The sequence below is a fragment of the Coregonus lavaretus genome, assembly GCF_964263955.1.
Source record: "Coregonus lavaretus genome assembly, chromosome: 3".
NCBI classification, from domain to species: domain Eukaryota; kingdom Metazoa; phylum Chordata; class Actinopteri; order Salmoniformes; family Salmonidae; genus Coregonus; species Coregonus lavaretus.
The window spans coordinates 5,758,989-5,780,299 of record NC_139990.1 but is presented as its reverse complement, the minus strand read 5'-3'; the positions used below and the strand labels follow the sequence as shown (position 1 = coordinate 5,780,299).

At 44.1% G+C, this 21,311-nt stretch overlaps 1 pseudogene across 1 annotated transcript in view; it reads right to left on the bottom strand.

Moving 5' to 3' along the window:
- Positions 1 to 250: 250 nt before the first annotated feature.
- The window catches only part of LOC311119897 (neurabin-1-like), a 61,579-nt pseudogene continuing 40,518 nt past the window's right edge, over positions 251 to 21,311 (bottom strand). The window contains exons 5-18 of the transcript XR_014615245.1: positions 20,655 to 20,831; positions 19,519 to 19,572; positions 18,044 to 18,273; positions 16,206 to 16,302; positions 15,017 to 15,128; positions 10,270 to 10,358; positions 9,128 to 9,245; positions 8,668 to 8,788; positions 6,863 to 6,911; positions 6,637 to 6,681; positions 4,396 to 4,515; positions 3,821 to 3,844; positions 3,266 to 3,448; positions 251 to 1,109 (exon numbers count right to left, since the gene is read on the bottom strand). The product of XR_014615245.1 is annotated as a neurabin-1-like (transcript). The remainder of the gene's footprint in view (positions 1,110 to 3,265; positions 3,449 to 3,820; positions 3,845 to 4,395; positions 4,516 to 6,636; positions 6,682 to 6,862; positions 6,912 to 8,667; positions 8,789 to 9,127; positions 9,246 to 10,269; positions 10,359 to 15,016; positions 15,129 to 16,205; positions 16,303 to 18,043; positions 18,274 to 19,518; positions 19,573 to 20,654; positions 20,832 to 21,311) is intronic.

The window sequence follows — 21,311 nt, the reverse complement described above, 5'->3', positions numbered from 1 at the left end:
GAACCAAACTTGTGGAGTTCTACAATTGTTTTTCTGAGGTCTTGGCTGATTTCTTTTGATTTTCCAATGATGTCAAGCAAAGAGGCACTGAGTTTGAAGGTAGGCCTTGAAATACATCCACAGGTACACCTCCAATTGACTCAAATGATGTCAATTAGCCTATCAGAAGCTTCTAAAGCCATGACATCATTTTCTGGAATTTTCCAAGCTGTTTAAAGGCACAGTCAACTTAGTGTATGTAAACTTCTGACCCACTGGAATTGTGATACAGTGAATTATAAGTGAAATAATCTGTCTGTAAACAATTGTTGGAAAAATGTATTGTGTCATGCACAAAGTAGATGTCCTAACCGACTTGCCAAAACTATAGTTTGTTAACAAGAAATTTGTTCAGTGGTTGAAAAACGAGTTTTAATGACTCCAACCTAAGTGTATGTAAACTTCCAACTTCAACTGTATAACACATCATAGAAAGAGGAGGACCACAGACAGGTGTGATATGTCTCAAGATGAAGACCTTTAAAAAGATACTCAGAGTGAATAAATACATCTAAATTACAGCAAAATAAATAGAATGTAATGGAGCAGGAGGTTTGGAAACACTACGAGGATGTACAATGAGGTGAGAGGCAGACGAGTGGGTGGGCAGCATCTTTCCAACTGTCTGCTCATTTCAGAATTATCTGTTCGGTGGTACAGTAGCTCGACAGCCTCCAGTAGTAGTGGACTCCACAGCCTGAACTCAAGCCCTGTTAGGTGTTCTAATCATAGACATATCACATATACCTCTGGTATATCAGCTCAGTGGTTCTGTTGACTGCTTCTATCCCTGGAGATGTTACTTTGTACCCGTGGTCGGTAGAAAGACAAGGAGAGGTAGGTCTTAAAGGCGTGGGTTACTCTGCTGCGCCCTCTGCTGTTTCGGAGTGGCCCTTGCTGCTGGGTTTGTGGGCTTGTTTCTGTTGCTGCTCAAGCTCTTTCTTGCGGAGCTTCTCTCGCTGTTTGTCCAGTTTCTGCCGGTTCCTCCGAGCCTTCTCCATCTGGACCTTGAGGTACTTCACCTTCTTCTTGATCAGAGCCCGGTCCTGGAAGGAGGCAACGCCAAGGGTCTGTACATACACACACCACACGCTCGCACACACACACACACACACACACACACACACACACACACACACACACACACACACACACACACACACACACACACACTCACACACTCACACACACACACACACACACTCACACACACACACACACACACACACACACACACACACACACACACACACACACACACACACAGGACAGGGGTCAGAGATGGGGGGATGTGAGTGAACAGGAGCATATCAGTAAGGGAAATCAAGTCCATGGAATAAAACTCGGCAGCTATGATCAAAACAAATATAACAGGAGTTGTAACAATTTCAGTATATATACAGTACAAGTCAAAAGTTTGGACACACCTACTCATTCAAGGGTTTTTCTTTATTTGTACTTTCTACATTGTAGAATAATAGTGAAGACATCAAAACTATGAAATAACACATTAAACAAATTAAAATATTTTTTATATTTTAGATTCTTCAAAGTAGCCACCCTTTGCCTTGATGACAGCTTCGCACACTCTTGGCATTCTCTCAACCAGCTTCACCTGGAATGCTTTTCCAACAGTCTTGAAGGAGTTCCCACATATGCTGAGCACTTGTTGGCTGCTTTTCCTTCACTCTGTGGTCCAATCCATCCCAAACCACCTCAATTTGGTTGAGGTCGGGTGATTGTGGAGGCCAGGTCATCTGATGCAGCACTCCATCACTCTCCTTCTTGGTCAAATAGCCCTTACACAGCCTGGAGGTGTGTTGGGTCATTGTCCTGTTGAAAAACAAATTAGTCCCACTAAGCGCAAACCAGATGGGATGGCGTGTCACGTCAGAATGCTGTGGTAGCCATGCTGGTTAAGTGTGCCTTGAATTCTAAATAAATCACAGACGGTGTCACCAGCAAAGCACCCCCACCCCATCACACCTCCTCCTCCATGCTTCACGGCGGGAACCACAGATGCGGAAATCATCCGTTCACCTACTCTGCGTCTCACAAAGACACGGCGGTTGGAACCAAAAATCAAAAATTTTGACTCATCAGACCAAAGGACAGATTTCCACCGGTCTAATGTCCATTGCTCGTGTTTCTTGGCCCAAGCAAGTCTCTTCTTCTTATTGGTTTCTTTTAGTAGTGGTTTCTTTGCAGCAATTCGACCATGAAGGCCTGATTCACACATTCTCCTCTGAACAGTTGATGTTGAGATGTGTCTGTTACTTGAACTCTGTGAAGAATTTATTTGGGCTGCAATTTCTGAGGCTGGTATCTCCAATGAACTTATCCTCTGCAGCAGAGGTAACTGTGGGTCTTCCTTTCCTGTGGCGGTCCTCATGAGAGCCAGTTTCATCATAGTGCTTGATGGTTTTTGCGACTGCATTTGTGGAAACTTTCAAAGTTCTTGAAATGTTCCGTATTGACTGACCTTCATGTCTTAAAGTAATGATGGACTGTCATTTCTCTTTGCTTATTTGAGCTGTTCTTGCCATAATATGGACTATTTTACCAAATAGGGCTATCTTCTGTATACACCCCCTACCTTGTCACAACACAACTGATTGGCTCAAACGCATTAAGAAGGAAAGAAATTCCACAAATTAACTTTTAAGGTGCATTACAGGTGACTACCTCATGAAGCTGGTTGAGAGAATGCCAAGAGTGTGCAAAGCTTTCATCAAGGCAAACACATCAACACTTTTATGGTTACTACATGATTCCATATGTGTTATTTCATAGTTTTGATGTCTTCACTATTATTCTACAAAGAAAAACCCTGGAATGAGTAGGTGTGTCCAAGCTTTTGACTGGTACTGTATATTGGCCCAAAGTTTCAGGGCAACTATAGAAGGCAATGACTGAAATGTACTCAGAATCAATTACTATATCAAAACGTTAGCTTGACGGGTTACACCAAACACCCTGGCAACAATGAGAATATGTAAACAAGGTGATACTAGTAACTAACTAGTAACTAAGGCCAGGACTTTTTAGGCTTGAACTGACATGCAGAGTTTACCATGAGTGTGATCTCCGCGAACGTCGGGGAACATGCATTTAAAAGGTGCATTGTCGGCTGTATAGTTTGGTGCTCTATAATGCACTTAGGGTTGAATCCCGAAGTGACCAACCCAGCTGGATATACACATTAACACAGGCTTCAGTCCTTCACCTTGAGCTCAGTACTGTCCAGCTGCAGTAGCTGGTCTCCGTCCACATTCTTGACCGTGAACTCTGGGATGTACTGCTCCAGGTTTAGTCCCATGAGCCAGCGAGACACCTGCTGGGAGGTCCACTCTGTCACACTGAGATTCTGCCACTGGTGCTGCTTGGGGCACTGGCCCTCATCTAGGATCTAGACACACACAGAGACAGAGACACACAGACACAATCAGAAGTTAAGAGGTTAAATAGAACCTCTCTAAACCCATGATATCTTTCCCCACATGCTGTGCCGAGAGAGCACACATCGAGATGGGTGATTTCAAATGAATCATTTCTAAATGTCTAGAATAGAAGCTGAGAGAATGCTGAAGACTGAACGTCCCATTTGAGACATGCACTTCAATAGAGGTTTATGAAAAACAGATGAGCGGTTTAGACTAATGGGTAAGCAGCCATGTGATGTAAACACAGGCTTTTTGCAGGCTAGGTAGACAGTATGGGGAGCATGCATAATGTTTGGTTTTTCAGGCTTCCTTGGTGGCCACTCAGAGCCAGATCTCACCTCGTCGTCTATCATATCCAGACTCTGAACATGGCAGCACAGAGGACAACAGGACAGGACACTTTGTTAACACAGCAGCAGCAGGTCAGGGCACACAATGGTGCCCTTTACATTTACGTCATTTAGCAGACGCTCTTATCCAGAGCGACTTACAGTTAGTGAGTGCATACATTTCATACTGGCCCCCTGTGGGAAACGAACCCACAACCCTGGCGTTGCGAGCACCATGCTCTACCAACTGAGCTACAGGGGACTTACAATCCTACAGGGTACATACAAGATCCAAAATGGCCGACAAGCGAAGCTACAGTTGCTAACATCAAAGATAGTTAAATAGAATATAAGTTGTAAGGAATTAAACATGGAATAGGCCATTTGAACACCATTGTTACACATTCCGGACACTTGGCAACCAGAGGTTATTCGGCATGACAGGACAGGAGCACTATACGGTGAAATATAGGTCCCTTTTTTCTTAATTTTTTACTCACATTCTTTTACATTTTAGGTTGAATAACTAGTGATTGTTGATACTAGGTCGATTTTTTATGTGAGAGCAAATCCTTGTTTCTCACCTCGTCTGAGGAGAGCACCAGGGTGTGTGAGCGACCGGACATCTTGGCTTCAGTCAGCAGACCACAGACCTCCCCTGAGCTGCTACTGCTGGCACTCAGATCATCCTTCACCACAGGACCCTATGGAGAACAACACCATGCAGAAGTCTATCAGACCTTAGTCAAAACATTGTCTACATCCAAAATGGCAGCCTATTCCCTATAAAGTGCCCTATGGGCCCTGGTCAAAAGTAGTGGGGAATAGGCTGCCATTTCAGACACAGACTATGTCTGGCTATAGTCTATCTCAGTTCATTTCAAGGTCTGTTACATTGTATTCCCCTCTCAACACAAAGCCATTTTTGTTGTATGATGTTTTTAATCTACAGCTAATAAATGCCATTGTTGAAGTAATGTGCTGCTGATTGATTACTTCAATCAATGATTTCATAATTAAGAGGGAATATACTAGAGGGCCTCTAACATAAACCCAGAAAGAGAATATTCGCACACCTATGGCTGATTCAGAGACGTATTGTATTAATCAATGATCAAACATGTACTGTATGTGATGCAATTAAATAGAACTTAAATATTATACTGCATAATGAAATGGAATGTGTCATTTTACTGTGGTTTGAGTTGCTGTCTGCGGATCTGTATCTGAGCTCAGTCATCTTGACCCTGCAGTGTGTGTGTGAGTGTGTGTGTGTGTGTGTGTATGTTTGTCTGGCTGTGCATGCATATGTTTGTGTGTGAACGCTCATGTGCACGGGCATGTGTGTTTATGTGTGTGTGTTTACCTGTGAGACCTCAGTAGTTCTCTCTATCCCCAGTGATAACAATAATAAACGCTGTCTGGCAGACAGACTGGGGCATCTTAATCTCTGAAGCTTACAGCTGGCCCGACCTACCTATCTATCTACCTACCTAACCGCCCCAGGTGGGTGTTCCTTAGTCAACAAGCCATGTGGAGGCTTGAAAAAACCTGGTGTCAGCTATAGCCGTCATTTGATGTCAGCACAAACATAACCTTCCTTTTGGTCTGAGTATTGTGATATAAGTCTGTCTGATTATCTTGCCTGTGGCCAGATTGGATCCACTGAGCTGGGAAACTAGCTGCACCTACAGTATCTCTCTGGTCCTTTTTTTAGGTGAAAAGCTTGATTCACACTATCTATTACTAATTCATTGGTGTGCAGCCTTGAGGTTTGTGAGAAGAGAGAGACACAGCACTTCAACATTTACCTCCCTTAGGGTTATGTATCAGGGATGAAAGACTAGGTACTATGGAAGACATTGGATATTGTACACTGAGTGTACAAAACATTAGGAACACCTTCCTAATATTGAGTTGCACCCCCTTTTGCCCTCAGAACAGCCTGAATTCGTCGGGGCATGGACTACAAGGTGCCGAAAGTGTTCCACAGGGATGCTGGCCCATATTGACTCCAATGCTTCCCACAGTTGTGTCAAGTTGGCTGGATGTCCTTTGGGAGGTGGACCATTCTTGATACACACAGGAAACTGTTGAGTGTGAAAAACCCAGCAGCGTTGCAGTTCTTGACACACTCAAACTGGTACGCATGGCACCTACTATCATACCCAGTTCAAAGGCACTTAAATATTTTGTCTTGCCCATTCACCCTCTGAATGGCACACACACAATCCATGTCTCAATTGTCTGAAGGCTTAAAAATCCCTCTTTAACCTGTCTCCTCCCCTTCAGCTACACTGATTGAAAAGGATTTAATAAGTGATCATAGCTTTCACCTGGATTCACCTGATCAGTATATGTCATGGAAAGAGCAGCTGTTCATAATGTTTTGTACACTTGAAGGGATTTCCCCATTGCTATAGCTTGATTAATAACATCAGTGGCTAGAGAATATGTAATTCATTAATTACTATGGACAAATCAAACATAATCAGTCACAAAGTGAGCGCCAGGTTATGTGATTAAAAGAGAAATGCCGTTATGCTAAAACCCAACCTTTGAAATTATAATAACTAAATAAATGAGTTATGATGATTCAAACCCTTGAAGGAATTATGAATTACTGGTCTGATTTCCATTTGATTTAATTTAATTATTCTAATCCAATACACCTTCTAAATTTGTGCAAATTACTGAAATTAACTTCAATAACAAGTGCATTAAGAATATGCTAATCAGACTGCTTCATACCCTGCTACGTGCAGTAATTGTTTGTATTATTTTTGATTGGGTATGATTGGAGCAAAAAAATACAAATACATTACCAAGTAATATGAATAGGAGAAGAAGTGTGGCCATGTACTAGATTTCTGTTAAACAGAAAGGCATCAGAACCAGACAGAAAAACACACATAATGCAACACAATAACCTACAGGTATTATATAATAATATGCATTAGCACACTACAGGGAGCACTGTCAATATGTATTACCATGGAGATGCCCTGTTCCTGTTTACTGTGTACATTGGGGTTCTCTTCACACACATACCTTGGCCTTGAGTTTCTCTGGGCTATTCTCAGCAGAGGGCTCTGTAGAACTGGGGAGAAGAGACATGGGTTAGTAGAGAGAGACAGACTGTTATGTTGGTAGAAAACAACTATAGACACAAGGCCAGATTTACTAAACATTAAAACCAGTAAAACGCTTCTCCAGAGAGAAGAACAAATTGTCAAAGGAGAAACCAGACAGGTTCAGGCAGTTATCAAGCTGTTACTTTTTACTCCTCTCTGAGGATAACAGGGCTGGACACGTAGTGAACTGACCCAGGCAGTGTTGGAGGTGAGGTGGACTCATTGACCTCTCTCTGATCCACGACTGAGTCACACAGAAATGAATCTACTAAACACAAAACCTGAATACTGTGTGTGTGTGTGTGTGTGTGTGTGTGTGTGTGTGTGTGTGTGTGTGTGCCTGTGTGCATGTCTGTTTGTGGTATAGCGCTCTCTTATCATCCACAGCCATTGAGCAAGCAGCAAGCATAGGCTACTCCTGCATCAGTGATGTGTTCATGGATAGTTCCACAGACAGACCCCTGCCTGATCAAGAATGGTGTTAGTGCGGCAGAGGGGTGGGGGGTAAGTTAATGGGTTGAAGGGGTTTATGGAGGGAAGGGTCGTTTTGGTGGGATGGAGGGGTGGGTTTGGTGGGATAGAGGGGTGGGTTTGGTGGGATAGAGGGGTGGGTTTGGTGGGATAGAGGGGTGGGTTTGGTGGGATGGGTGTGCAGTGACCCCTGTGTGTTGTGTAGGAGTCCCAGCTGCGTTGCTGTCTTCAATCACAGCAGCTGCTTCCAGCCAACCAGAGTCAGCCTCACTCAGTCATACAGACAGTCACAGCAGCTGCTTCCAGCCAACCAGAGTCAGCCTCACTCAGTCATACAGACAGTCACAGCAGCTGCTTCCAGCCAACCAGAGTCAGCCTCACTCAGTCATACAGACAGTCACAGCAGCTGCTTCCAGCCAACCAGAGTCAGCCTCACTCAGTCATACAGACAGTCACAGCAGCTGCTTCCAGCCAACCAGAGTCAGCCTCACTCAGTCATACAGACAGTCACAGCAGCTGCTTCCAGCCAACCAGAGTCAGCCTCACTCAGTCATACAGACAGTCACAGCAGCTGCTTCCAGCCAACCAGTCAGCCTCACTCAGTCATACAGACAGTCACAGCAGCTGCTTCCAGCCAACCAGAGTCAGCCTCACTCAGTCATACAGACAGTCACAGCAGCTGCTTCCAGCCAACCAGAGTCAGCCTCACTCAGTCATACAGACAGTCACAGCAGCTGCTTCCAGCCAACCAGAGTCAGCCTCACTCAGTCATACAGACAGTCACAGCAGCTGCTTCCAGCCAACCAGAGTCAGCCTCACTCAGTCATACAGACAGTCACAGCAGCTGCTTCCAGCAAACCAGAGTCAGCCTCACTCAGTCATACAGACAGTCACAGCAGCTGCTTCCAGTCAACCGGTCAGCCTCACTCAGTCATACAGACAGTCTCAGAGTCTGACCCACAGTGGGGATTTAGATGACCAGTCGCAGACACAGACAAACAAACACACACACGGTCTGCAACAGCTGGGAAACATCCTAGAGTAAGCCCTCAGTATGGATCTGAGCCAGTCTAAGTATACAGTATCTAGCAGCACAGCAGTCAGAGGAACGGGTAGTAACCTCTAGACGCTCATCTGGGGTCAGTTTAGCAATGTTAGGATTGGGGGAGGGGAAGCTGATCCTAGATCTGTACTTAGGGGAAACTTCACCCTGGAGTCAGAGGAACACAGTGGCAGAGAGGTGGTTAGCACCTGTTTCCAGGTGAGCTTCTGGGGTCCTTCCCTTTGTTTGGTCTAAGTGGGTCCAGACCTCTGCTGGTGGTCTTCTCCTCCAGGCTGAGAGAGGGGCTGGACACCACAGGAGACTGAGACCCTGCACACATCATCAGAGAGGTCCAGCAAATATATGCAAACATACAGCAAATGATAGTGATAACCTACATTGGAATCAAGCATGTGACTTTCTTGTAAATCATTATTGAAGACAATGGGAGATCTGCGCGATAATTCGGGTTCAACATTCATATTCTTGAGATGCTAGCCTTAAACATGTGGGTAACACTTTACTTAAAAAACGACAAGTAAAATAGTTTAGGGTAAGTAAGTAAGATTTGTCCAAGCCAGAATGGCCAATAGGGACTATCTCCTGTATCTATAACATGAGGCCGCTTGATGAACAATTAAATGTTTCATGATGAGGTTCTACACTGACCGTCGTTGTCTGCAGCCTGCTGGAAGAGGGTGTGTCTGGGGGAGCCCTCAGCACTGCCAGGGGCCCTGGAGGCTGCACTCCGGATGGACGAACGAGTACTGCCAGGACACTCTGATGCCTGTAGAGAGAGAGAGGGAGAGGGAGAGGTGAGAAGGGGGGACAGAGTGAGAAGGAGGGAGGCAGGGAGGGAGGGAGGAACATGGAAGGAGGGATAGATAGAGAGAGAGAGAGAGAGAGAGAGAGAGAGAGAGAGAGAGAGAGAGAGAGAGAGAGAGAGAGAGAGAGAGAGAGAGAGAGAGAGAGAGAGAGAGAGAGAGATATTTACTTTAACAATGCTATCAAAAAAAGAGAGCCACTGAGACAGTTCACCCTAAGGCACCTGACAGCCACCTAGCTCTGTAAATGAAACATGTCCTCTCCCTCCCTCCCTCCCTCCCCCCTCCCTCCCTCCCTTCCTCCCTCCCTCTCTCTCTCTCTCTCTCTGTACCATTATCCTGAGGTCGTTATCTTCCCGTAGTAAAGGTTACACACTAATTGCATGATTTCCTCCAGTATAGTGTCTGGTGACTGTCTGTCTCCTTGGCTTTCTAAGCCTATAGTCCTGGGCTGCGTTACAAATGGCACCCTATTCCCTATATAGTACACTAGTAGTGCACTATAAAGGGAATAGGATGGAATTTGGGACAAAGCCTTGTTCATTATTTTTGCTGAGTAAGGGACAGATCTTATAACTGGGAAAGAGTGTTTTCCGAAGTTGACTTTACCAGCAATTATCTCATTAAGGAGGGAGAATAGGCTTTGCCACCACTCAGGATTAAATTAGTGTGCCGCAGGGCACCCACTCATAGCCAGCAAATTACATAAAGGCTTTTTTATTAGGTCAGAGGACGGACAGGGCTAACCAAACAAACACTATCAGTGTAATTAACTTTAAATAAAACATATAAATGTGAAAACAGTTCAATTCATTTTCAATGAGTGATGTTGATACAACATCTGGTGGTGATTATAGCAGAAAATATTATCATTTTTGTGGATATTAAAAGGGTGTGAGTGTGTGTGAATCACCAGAACATGTGCTCTTTGTGTGTTTGATTGTGTGTGTGTGCATTCACCATGCGTGTGTGTGTGTCCATACTAACCTCTCCCTCTGCAGAGCTGATGCTGTCCTGTAGTCGTCCTCTGGAGAGGCTCTGTCTGCTACCAGTGTGGGGAACCTCCTCATTCAGCTCTGGAACAACACACACAACACAACCATCCTTAGTTACATGTGTTCAACAGTCATATAGGTCTAGCCTGATCCCAGATCGGTTTGTGCTATCATGTCATGACAAGGAGTTGGCATGATAGCACAAACAGATCTGGGACCAGGCTAATAAAGATCCACTTGCTTTAGAATTACATGAAAATGTATATTAACCTAATCTGTGATAAAAGAGAGACGGTTTGTCATCAGGTCCTATTTAAATGTAGATCTACAAAATTGTATGAACCGTATGTCTAGCTACACACAACAACACAGAACGCCACAGAAGGAGCACCTGTTGTCATCATGTCAGAGGTCATTCCTCACTCTTCCTCTCGCCCCTGCTCTCCCTCAAGTTCTGCCTCTCTCTCTCCCCCTCCCCCTTTCCCTCCCTCCCCCTCTCTCTCCCTCTCTTCCTGATATTTCTTATTGAACTGCCTCATTCAGTCTCTCCAGATCTGGATCAGTATTCAGAGACTGCCCATTGTCCCCTTATCAGGCCAGTTATGGAGATAGCAGATCAAGGGCCAGTATAATCCATTATAATAGACTGGGCCTGGAAGAAAAGCCAGAGGAGCCCTGAAGAAAAAAAGAACAGTGAAAGTTCACGTCCCAAATGGAATCCTATTCCCTACATAGTGCGCTACTTTTTTTCAGGGCCCATAGGGAATAGCCCAAAACCCAGACGTGTGTTTACGTGTTACGGACAGAATTTGTTTGTATTTGTTTACTGTTTGTTTGTTTAGTGAAGTGGCATTGGAGTACGAGGTCAAAGTTCAAAGTTCATTCAGAGGTAATGCACAGTGACAAAAAAGAGTAAGAGGGATTTACAAAAAAGGAGCAACAAGCAAAACAAGCTTTAATCCAAGGACATATCTCAAGCCTTTGGGTACTGTATGTCTTGGAGCTAGTGTTGACAGTATGCAGTAACACAAGCTACATCCCAAATTACATTTGGAGTCAGACACAGTCCTTGTTTGCCCCTCCATGTCCTTACTAAAGCAATAACAGCAGAGTTTGAGGGCATAGGAAATAGGAAAGGAGCAAATAGGAGAGATGTAGGGTGTATCTCAGGGTTTGAGTGACACTCACACATCAACCCCTCCTAAGGATATGTAATTTCTCTCTACAGCCTCCATTGCTATCTATTGAAATACCCTGATAGAGACTTATAGCTAAGGCAGGGACATTGTGATGGTGGGACAAGCTGTCCTTGTTGCATTGGCAATAACATTTATGGAAATAGTGTCCTGAATCTCCCTCACAGTACATGCTATAAACAATGCATCATCTACACAGTGTGCATCCCAAATGGAACCCTATTCCCTATATAGTGCACTACTTATATAATTAAGTAGTGCACTATATATAATAAATTATATAGATATACAGTGCCTTGCAAAAGTATTCATCCTCCTTGGCGTTTTTCCTATTTTGTTGCATTACAACCTATAATTTAAATTGATTTTTATTTGGATTTCATGTAATGGACATACACAAAATAGTCCAAATTGGTGAAGTGAAATTACTTGTTTCAAAAAATTCTAAAAGATAAATAACGGAAAAGTGGTGCGTACATATGTATTCACCCCCTTTGCTATGAAGCCCCTAAATAAGATCTGGTGCAACCAATTACCTTCAGAAGTCACATAATTAGTTAAATAAAGTCCACCTGTGTGCAATCTAAGTGTCACATGATCTCAGTATATATACACCTGTTCTGAAAGGCCCCAGAGTCTGCAACACCACTAAGCAAGGGGCACCACCAAGCAAGCGGCACCATGAAGACCAAGGAGCTCTCCAAACAGGTCAGGGACAAAGTTGTGGAGAAGTACAGATAAGGGTTGGGTTATAAAAAAATATTAGAAACTTTGAACATCCCACGGAGCACCATTAAATCCATTATAAAAAAATTGAAAGAATATGGCACCACAACAAACCTCTCATCACCCCGAGAACACCATGTTTTTCATCGGCAGGGACTGGGAAACTGGTCAGAATTGAAGGAATGATGGATGGCGCTAAATACAGGGAAATTCTTGAGGGAAACCTGTTTCCGTCTTCCAGAGATTTGAGACTGAGACGTTCACCTTCCAGCAGGACAATGACCCTAAGCATACTGCTAAAGCAACACTCGAGTTGTTTAAGGGGAAATATTTAAATGTCTTGGAATGGCCTAGTCAAAGCCCAGACCTCAATCCAATTGAGAATCTGTGGCATGACTTAAAGATTGCTGTACACCAGCGGAACCCATCCAACTTGAAGGAGCTGGAGCAGTTTTGCCTTGAAGAATGGGCAGAAATCCCATTGGCTAGATGTCCCAAGCTTATACAGACATACCCCAAGAGACTTGCATCTGTAATTGCTGCAAAAGGTGGCTTTACAAAGTATTGACTTTGGGGGGGTGAATAGTTATGCACGCTCAAGTTCTCTGTTTTTTTGTCTTATTTCCTGTTTGTTTCACAATATAAAATATTTTGTATCTTCAAAGTAAAGTGGTAGGCATGTTGTGTAAATCAAATGATACAAACACCCAAAAAATCCATTTTAATTCCAGGTTGTAAGGCAACAAAATAGGAAAAATGCCAAGGGGGTCAATACTTTCGCAAGCCACTGTAGATGTAGAGAGAGGTCAATTATATAGATATAGATGTAGAGAAAGGTAAATTATATAGATGTAGATGTAGAGATGTAAATGACATAGATGTAGTTGTAAAGGGGTAAATTATATAGATATACAGTACCAGTCAAAAGTTTGGACACACCTACTCATTCAAGGGTTTTGCTTTATTTTTACTATTTTCTACATTGTAGAATAATAGTGAAGACATCAAAACTATGAAATAACACATATGGAATCATGTAGTAACCAAAAAAGTGTTAAACAAACCAAAATATATTTTATATTTGAGATTCTTCAAAGTAGCCACCCTTTGCCTTGATGGACAGCTTTGCACACTCTTGGCATTCTCTCAACCAGCTTCATGAGGTAGTCACCTGGAATGCATTTCAATTAACAGGTGTGCCTTGTTAAAAGTTAATTTGTGGAGTTTCCTTCTTAATGCGTTTGAGCCAATCAGTTGTGTTGTGACAACGTAGGGGTGGTATACAGAAGATAGCCTTATTTGGTAAAAGACCAAGTCCATTTATGGCAAGAACAGCTCAAATAAACAAAGAGGAATGACAGTCCATCATTACTTTAAGACAGGAAGGTCAGTCAATACGGAAAATGTAAAGAACTTTGAAAGTTTCTTCAAGTGCAGTCGCAAAAACCATCAAGCTCTATGATGAAACTGGCTCTCATGAGGGCCGCCACAGGAAAGGAAGACCCAGAGTTATCTCTGCTGCAGAAGATAAGTTCATTAGAGTTACCAGCCTCAGAAATTGCAGCCCAAATAAATGCTTCACAGAGTTCAAGTAACAGACACATCTCAACATCAACTGTTCAGAGGAGAATGTGTGAATCAGGCCTTCATGGTCGAATTGCTGCAAAGAAACCACTACTAAAGGACACCAATAAGAAGAAGAGACTTGCTTGGGCCAAGAAACACGAGCAATGGACATTAGACCGGTGGAAATTTGATCTTTGGTCTGATGAGTCCAAATGTGAGATTTTTGGTTCCAAACACCGTCTCTTTGTGGGAAGCAGAGTAGGTGAATGGATGATCTCCGCATGTGTGGTTCCCACCGTGAAGCATGGAGGAGGAGGTGTGATGGTGTGGGGGTACTTTGCTGGTGACACTGTCAATGATTTATTTAGAATTCAAGGCACACTTAACCAGAATGGCTACCACAGCATTCTGCAGTGATATGCCATCCCATCTGGTTTGTGCTTAAAATATCATTTATTTTTCAACAGGCTGTGTAAGGGCTATTTGACCAAGAAGGAGAGTGATGGAGTGCTGCATCAGATGACCTGGCCTCCACAATCTCCCGACCTCAACCCAATTGAGATGGTTTGGGATGAGTTGGACTGCAGAGTGAAGGAAAAGTAGCCAACAAGTGCTCAGCATATGTGGGAACTCCTTCAAGACTGTTGGAAAAGCATTCCAGGTGAAGCTGGTTGAGCGAATGCCAAGAGTGTGCAAAGCTGTCATCAAGGCAAAGGGTGGCTACATTGAAGAATCTCACATATAAAATACATTTGGATTTGTTTAACACTTTTTTGGTTACTACATGATTCCATATGTGTTATTTCATAGTTTTGATGTCTTCACTATTATTCTACAATGTAGAAAATAGTAAAAATTAAACCAAAACCCTTGAATGAGTAGGTGTGTCCAAACTTTTGACTGGTATTGTAGATGTAGAGAGGTAAATTATGTAGATATACACCGAACAAAAATATAAACGCAACATATAAAGTGTTTGTCCAATGTTTCATGAGCTGAATTTTTCCCCCCAGAAATGTTTGATATGCACAAAAAGCTTATATCGTCCTTGAAACAAACTCTCCCTCCATTTTAACAGCAGCAATGTTGAACAGGCCAGAACAAGACAGGCAGATAATTTCTGAATATGACCAGTAATGTGTATTATATTACCACAGTGTGGGGTATTACTGCCTGGGGAGGAAGATTGCTATAATTGTAGTAGAGTGTAAGCAGCGTATTTCTGTATCTCCCAATCTCCCTGAGACTCACCTCTGGCAGGACCGGCCTTCCCAGGACTCTGTTGGGCACTGTTGTTGTTGTTGTTCACCTGGATGCCATTTTGTTTCATCAGTTGCATCAGCTCAGACTCCAGGGCTGCAATCTGTGAAGAAACTGTTTCGAGTGAGTTTCAGTGTAAGTGACCCATGCAGGATGTAGCTCAGTTGGTAGAGCATGGCGTTTGCAACGCCAGGGTTGTGGGTTCGATTCCCATGGGGGGACAGTATGAAAAATAAAAATAAATAATGTATGCACTCACTAACTGTAAGTCGCTCTGGATAAGAGCATCTGCTAAAATGTAAATGTACCAGCAGGGCCCTGTCAAGGCAGTGTGCTAATCCAGCGGTTTTCAAACCTCTCCTCTGGGACCCCCAGCCGTTCCATGTCTTTGATCTACTTCAGAGCTAGCATACCCGATAAGATGGAGCCGGTAGACATGGCCACACTGTTTCTAGCAACTTTGCAGTATGTTTTGTTTTTTTGTGTTATTTCTCACATTATAATTCCATTCTTTTACTTTTAGGTTTGTGTGTATTGTTAGATATTACTGCACTGTTGGAGCTAGGAACAGAAGCATTTCACTACACCCGCAATAACATCTGCTAAATATGTGTATGTGACCAATACAATTTGATTTGATTCTAATTGTCAACTAATCATAAAGCCCTGGACTAGGTCAATCAGGGGAGCTAGTTCAGAGCTACAACAAAATTGTGAAACGTCTGGGTGTCCGTGAGGTGAGGTTTGAAGACCACTGTGCTAATCAAACCAGTGTGCTAATCAAAGCAGTGTGCTTATGTTTAGTGGGCTGGTATGCGCACATTCATACAAAGACCTGTCCCAGGTGCTGTCCCAGTGTTCTACGGCTGGTAGGGGGAATCAGGGATTTATCTTGTACTTACACAGGTATACAATGTACACTTTTATAGCTACCGGTATAAACATATCACACAGCCATATGCATGTAAATGAGTCTGATCTTTAGTGGTGGATTTACGCTCTGGATTGTAGTTTCCCTAGGTACAGATCTAGGATCAGCTTCCCCTCCCCCAATCCTAACCCTAACCATTAATGGGGAAGATGCTAAACTGACCCAAGATCAATTTCACTCTACACCTGGATGTACTCAGCAGCATAGATTAGATGACCATAGAGGAAGGCCATTGAGAGAGCATATTACCCTGACTTGCAGTCCCTGGATCTCTTCCAGGTGGGACTTCTCTGCATCCTCCAGCCTCTTCCTCTCTGCATCCTCCTTCTGGACAAACTCCACCTCCCTGGAAGAAACAGAGAGAGAGGAGGAGATGGAGGTTAGAAGGGTACGTTCGAGGCCCTCTGACAGAGGTGAGGATAGGTAGAGTGTTCGGTGTAAGGACAGGGACATAGTGTAAGGTGTTTGGATGGTTGGGGACAGCTCATCTGACAGGGGTGAGGACAGAGACGGAGTGTTAGGTGGTTGGGGAGTTGGGACCGTTCTTCTCACAGGGGTGAGGACAGAGACGGAGTGTTAGGTGGTTGGGGAGTTGGGACCGTTCCTCTCACAGGGGTGAGGACAGAGACGGAGTGTTAGGTGGTTGGGGAGTTGGGACCGTTCCTCTCACAGGGGTGAGGACAGAGACGGAGTGTTAGGTGGTTGGGGAGTTGGGACCGTTCCTCTCACAGGGGTGAGGACAGAGATGGAGTGTTAGGTGGTTGGGGAGTTGGGGAGTTGGGACCGTTCCTCTCACAGGGGTGAGGACAGGAATGTGTGAATGTGACGGGATATGTAGAGCTCCTTTCTGTGTTGTCTCCTTTAACAGGAGTGTACAAGGGAAAGGGTATAGTGTGTGTGTGTGTGTGCGCGCGCATATGTGTGTGCGCATTTCTGTGTGTGTGTCTATGAGAACATGTAAAAATGGTAAAAGGAGAATATCCCAGGGAGGATAAGAGCTCAGTGAAGTAAAGTCACAGAGACAGCATGACACAGTCCTGCCTCTCTCTTACAAGGCTGAAGGACACAGGGCTGAAGGACGCAGGGCTGAAGGACGCAAGGCTCCCTTGCACGCACACTCACACAGACAGACAACCATAACAAACCCAACACGGACAGACAGACACACAGACATTGGCTCTTGAGACATTTGCAATTCCTTGTGCTCACTACATCCACTTGGTGAAATTATCTGCCTGTCTTGTTCTGGCCTGTTCAACATTGCTGCTGTTAAAATGGAGGGAGAGTTTGTTTCAAGGACAAAGGCAATTAAAGGAAGTCAGAGCGGAGAGTGGCAAAGCGCTTCTGATGGGAACGACCATATAGATCAACTCACTGTTCTGAGAGAGAGGCTGCGGTGTGGACGAGAGCTGCATAGGAAGTCAACACAGCTCTCTCGCTCTCTAAAGAGATGATTCAACTAAGTGCCACTTGGTTAAAATGTCCTCCAGATTAATGGGTGGAAAAGTTTGATACATATACTGTAGGAAAATAACAGGGTTTGAATAACAGCTGTGTATTACCTAAAATAAGCTGCAATTTGAAATGGCCTCTAAATTTGGATTTGAATCTTAAATAACATACAGTAGCTACGATACGACTTTGTCCATATAAACCAAAGTGGACTGAATAATGTTGTAATTGTTCAGGTTTTCAGTCATAAACAACCCATTTTACTCTAATGGCAACAGATAACACAGACACATCTGGAGTGTGCGACTAGTTACTGACTAGACCAGAGCAACACATCTGGAGTGTGCGACTAGTTACTGACTAGACCAGAGCAACAGATCTGGAGTGTGTGGCTAGTTACTGACTAGACCAGAGCAACAGATCTGGAGTGTGTGGCTAGTTACTGACTAGACCAGAGCAACAGATCTGGAGTGTGTGGCTAGTTACTGACTAGACCAGAGCAACAGATCTGGAGTGTGTGGCTAGTTACTGATTAGACCAGAGCAACAGATCTGGAGTGTGTGGCTAGTTACTGATTAGACCAGAGCAACACATCTGGAGTGTGTGGACTAGTTTAGCACCAGACTCTGACTCACTTCTGCTGGAAGTCTTTGATGAGTTTCTTGGCCTTGTTGTATTTCTTCTCTAGGGTGGTGTATTGACACTGGGCCTCCTTCAGGTGCTCGTTGACCGTGTGGCACAGGGTCTGGGCCTCGATCCAGTAACTCTCCAGCTTCAGCATCCTCTCCTTGTTCTCCTCCATGCTGGCCTTCAGCTGGCTCTTCTCCTTCTCCCAGCGTGCCTTCTCCCTGTCCACCGCTGCAAGCTGGGGTAGACAAGCACACAGACACTCAGATACTGAACACAAATAAACACATTAGCATGGCAGCACACACACACACACGCACACACACGCATGCACGCACACACACACACTATCACACACTATCACACACTTAGTTAGTATACATTAAATACACAGAAGCATTTGTGTGCACGCTTGCACAAACACACACACACACACAAACACACACACACACACACACACGTACACCATGCACACAAACATGGTTAGGCAGAATTGTATAATAGTGTACGCCCACCATTAGGTATGTAATGAAAGACAAACAGTGGAACACAAACACAGTATCGACAGATTCCCAAATACTCCCATGTCTAAGCCGACTGACTGACTGACTGACTGTCTGGCCGACTGGCCGACTGACTGACTGGCTGACCGACTGGCTGACCGACTGGCTGACTGACTGACCGACTGGCTGACCGACTGGCTGACTGGCTGACCGACTGGCTGACCGACTGGCTGACTGACCGACTGGCTGACCGACTGGCTGACTGACCGACTGACTGACCGACTGACTGACCGACTGGCTGACCGACTGGCTGACCGACTGGCTGACTACACACACTATGGTATGAGACTATGCTATGAGATGAACACCTTCTTAACTTACGGGTCACTAACCAGCCTTCACAACAAAGAGAAACTCTTGCATAGCAACCTCCTTCCAAACGTTGTTATTGTATTCCATCCTTCTACTCCTCAGGGCAAACTTCTGAAGCAACACTCTCCCAAGGACCACCAGAGCAGCTCATGCTCAGAGTATTACACCGACAAGCTTATCTTTCAATTTCACTAAATCCAGTCATTGAATTCAGTTAATATCTACTAAGCTTTTAGATAATTTCCTGCAGTTTGATCTAAGCTGTCCTCATAAGGATGCAGGGGATAAACCTGACACTTTTAAAAAGCTCTTGTTTCTCTGCCTGCTTGCATGTCACTCTCACTTAACCACTGGCTCACTCACCACCTGGACACCTGCGACACGAAACTGCAAGAGAGGCAACTCAGCCGTGCAGCGGAGCTAAACTTCTGAAATATACATGTAATTGCCTTAAATATTCAGAAATAACTTGAAATAGAAACTATTATGCACTGCACTGTCCAATGACGTCCTTTTTCCAAACATATGTCTATTCCTCATGCTTTTATTGTACTTTGTATATTTATTTGATACCATTCTTAGAGATGACAGCAGGGGATCTTTCTTACCTTGTTTTTGAGCTTCTGTATCTCTGCTTCGGTGACAGTGTGCTTGATCTGCAGCTGAGGGAGCAGAAAGGGAGGAGGTGGAGAAGATGATCAAACGCTTGGCTGAGCAGCCTCTGTGCTGGACAAGCCCCATGCAGACACAGACACACACAGACACACACAGACACAGACACACAGACACACAGACACACACAGACACAGACAGACACAGACACAGACACAGACACAGACACAGACACACAGACACACACAGACACATACAGACACACACACACACACACAGCACTAGGAAGAGCCATATCACTCTCTACCACTGAAAGTGAGAGGGAGAGAGAGAAAGCCAGAAAGTAGCGTGGGAGTTAATAGGCAGAGAGAAAAGTGGAGATTGAATGACAGAAAGAGAAAGAGAGAGGAAGGACATACAGTAGAAAGAGAGAAGTAAAGAGAGAGAGAAAGAGAGAGGAAGGGGAGAGAGAGAGAGTTTAGAGGTCTTGGGACAGTAGAGATTACATGATTTATCACTCAATATCCAGAACACCGCAGTGCAGCTTGAGCAATTTGTTAAGTGTGTCACACAAGTGTGGAGTGAGGGACAAAATGTTCCGGGGCCAGCAGTGGTAGTAAGGCTTTTTAATCAATATTACTTGCAGGTTGGCTACTTTAAAAAGGAAAAAGGGTTCTAGAAGAAAGTAACGGCCAAATATTGGCTACTATAAAAAGGAAAAAGGGTCCTCTGTAGCTCAGCTGGTAGAGCACGGCGTTTATAACGCCAAGGTAGTGGGTTCGATCCCTGGGACCACCCATACACAAAAAATGTATGCACGCATGACTGTAAGTCGCTTTGGATAAAAGCATCTGCTAAATGGCATATTATTATTAACATAACAGCTAAATACTGGGTACTTTAAAAAGGAAAAAGGGTTCTAGAAGAAAGTAACGGCCTAATACTTTATTTCAGTCATTTCTTAATCTTTGACTTTCCTGCAATCAGGACCAAGAAATAGTTCAAAGTGCTGGGCAACAGTATTAGTGACATTAATGCGAGGAAAATAAATTTATAGTAAGACGTGTTTATTGGAACTTCTGTCTTTTTTTAGAGTGGTTAAAGGAAATAAGGAAAGAGGATGTGAAGTGACCTCTCTGAACTTCTGGTAGAGTTTGGTGGCATCCAACTCTGAGGGGGAAATGATGTCATCCGTTTCTGGCAAATCGAACACCTCAATGCTCTTCTCGCCATCGCCCTCCCCGTCCCCGCCCCTGTCCGCAGCTGGCCCTGCCTCCTCCTCCTCATCATCAGTGGCGTACTCCCCTGTCTGAGGACACACATGCATGCACGCACGTGCGCACACACACACATAACATGAGAATACATTTCCATCTACATAACTTGTCATACATGTACATTTCACAGAGAAAAACACAAGCTCGTAATCATTGAATGTTTCCATCTTCTTTCATTGAGTCATCCCTTCCTATTTTAAGAAACGTTGCTACTTCAATGTCTGCCAGACGACTAATCCTGTATTTCATTCCGCTGCTCTGTCGGTCGCACCACACATCAGTCTGAACCTAACATCCTAGAAGTCATTTGTGCTAATGTCAAAATTACATGAACCAAAGATTTGTGTAGGCCAGCTCTGGTTTCTGGGACCAATCAGAACGATTGGGAGTAGATCAAATCCAGACTCATGTTGGAGAAAAAATGTTAGTGGGCGTGGCGTTTGGCCGGTGCTCTGTGGCTGTGTAGCCAGGCGACTCCAATGTTGATAATGAAAACAGTTAATCATTTCTAC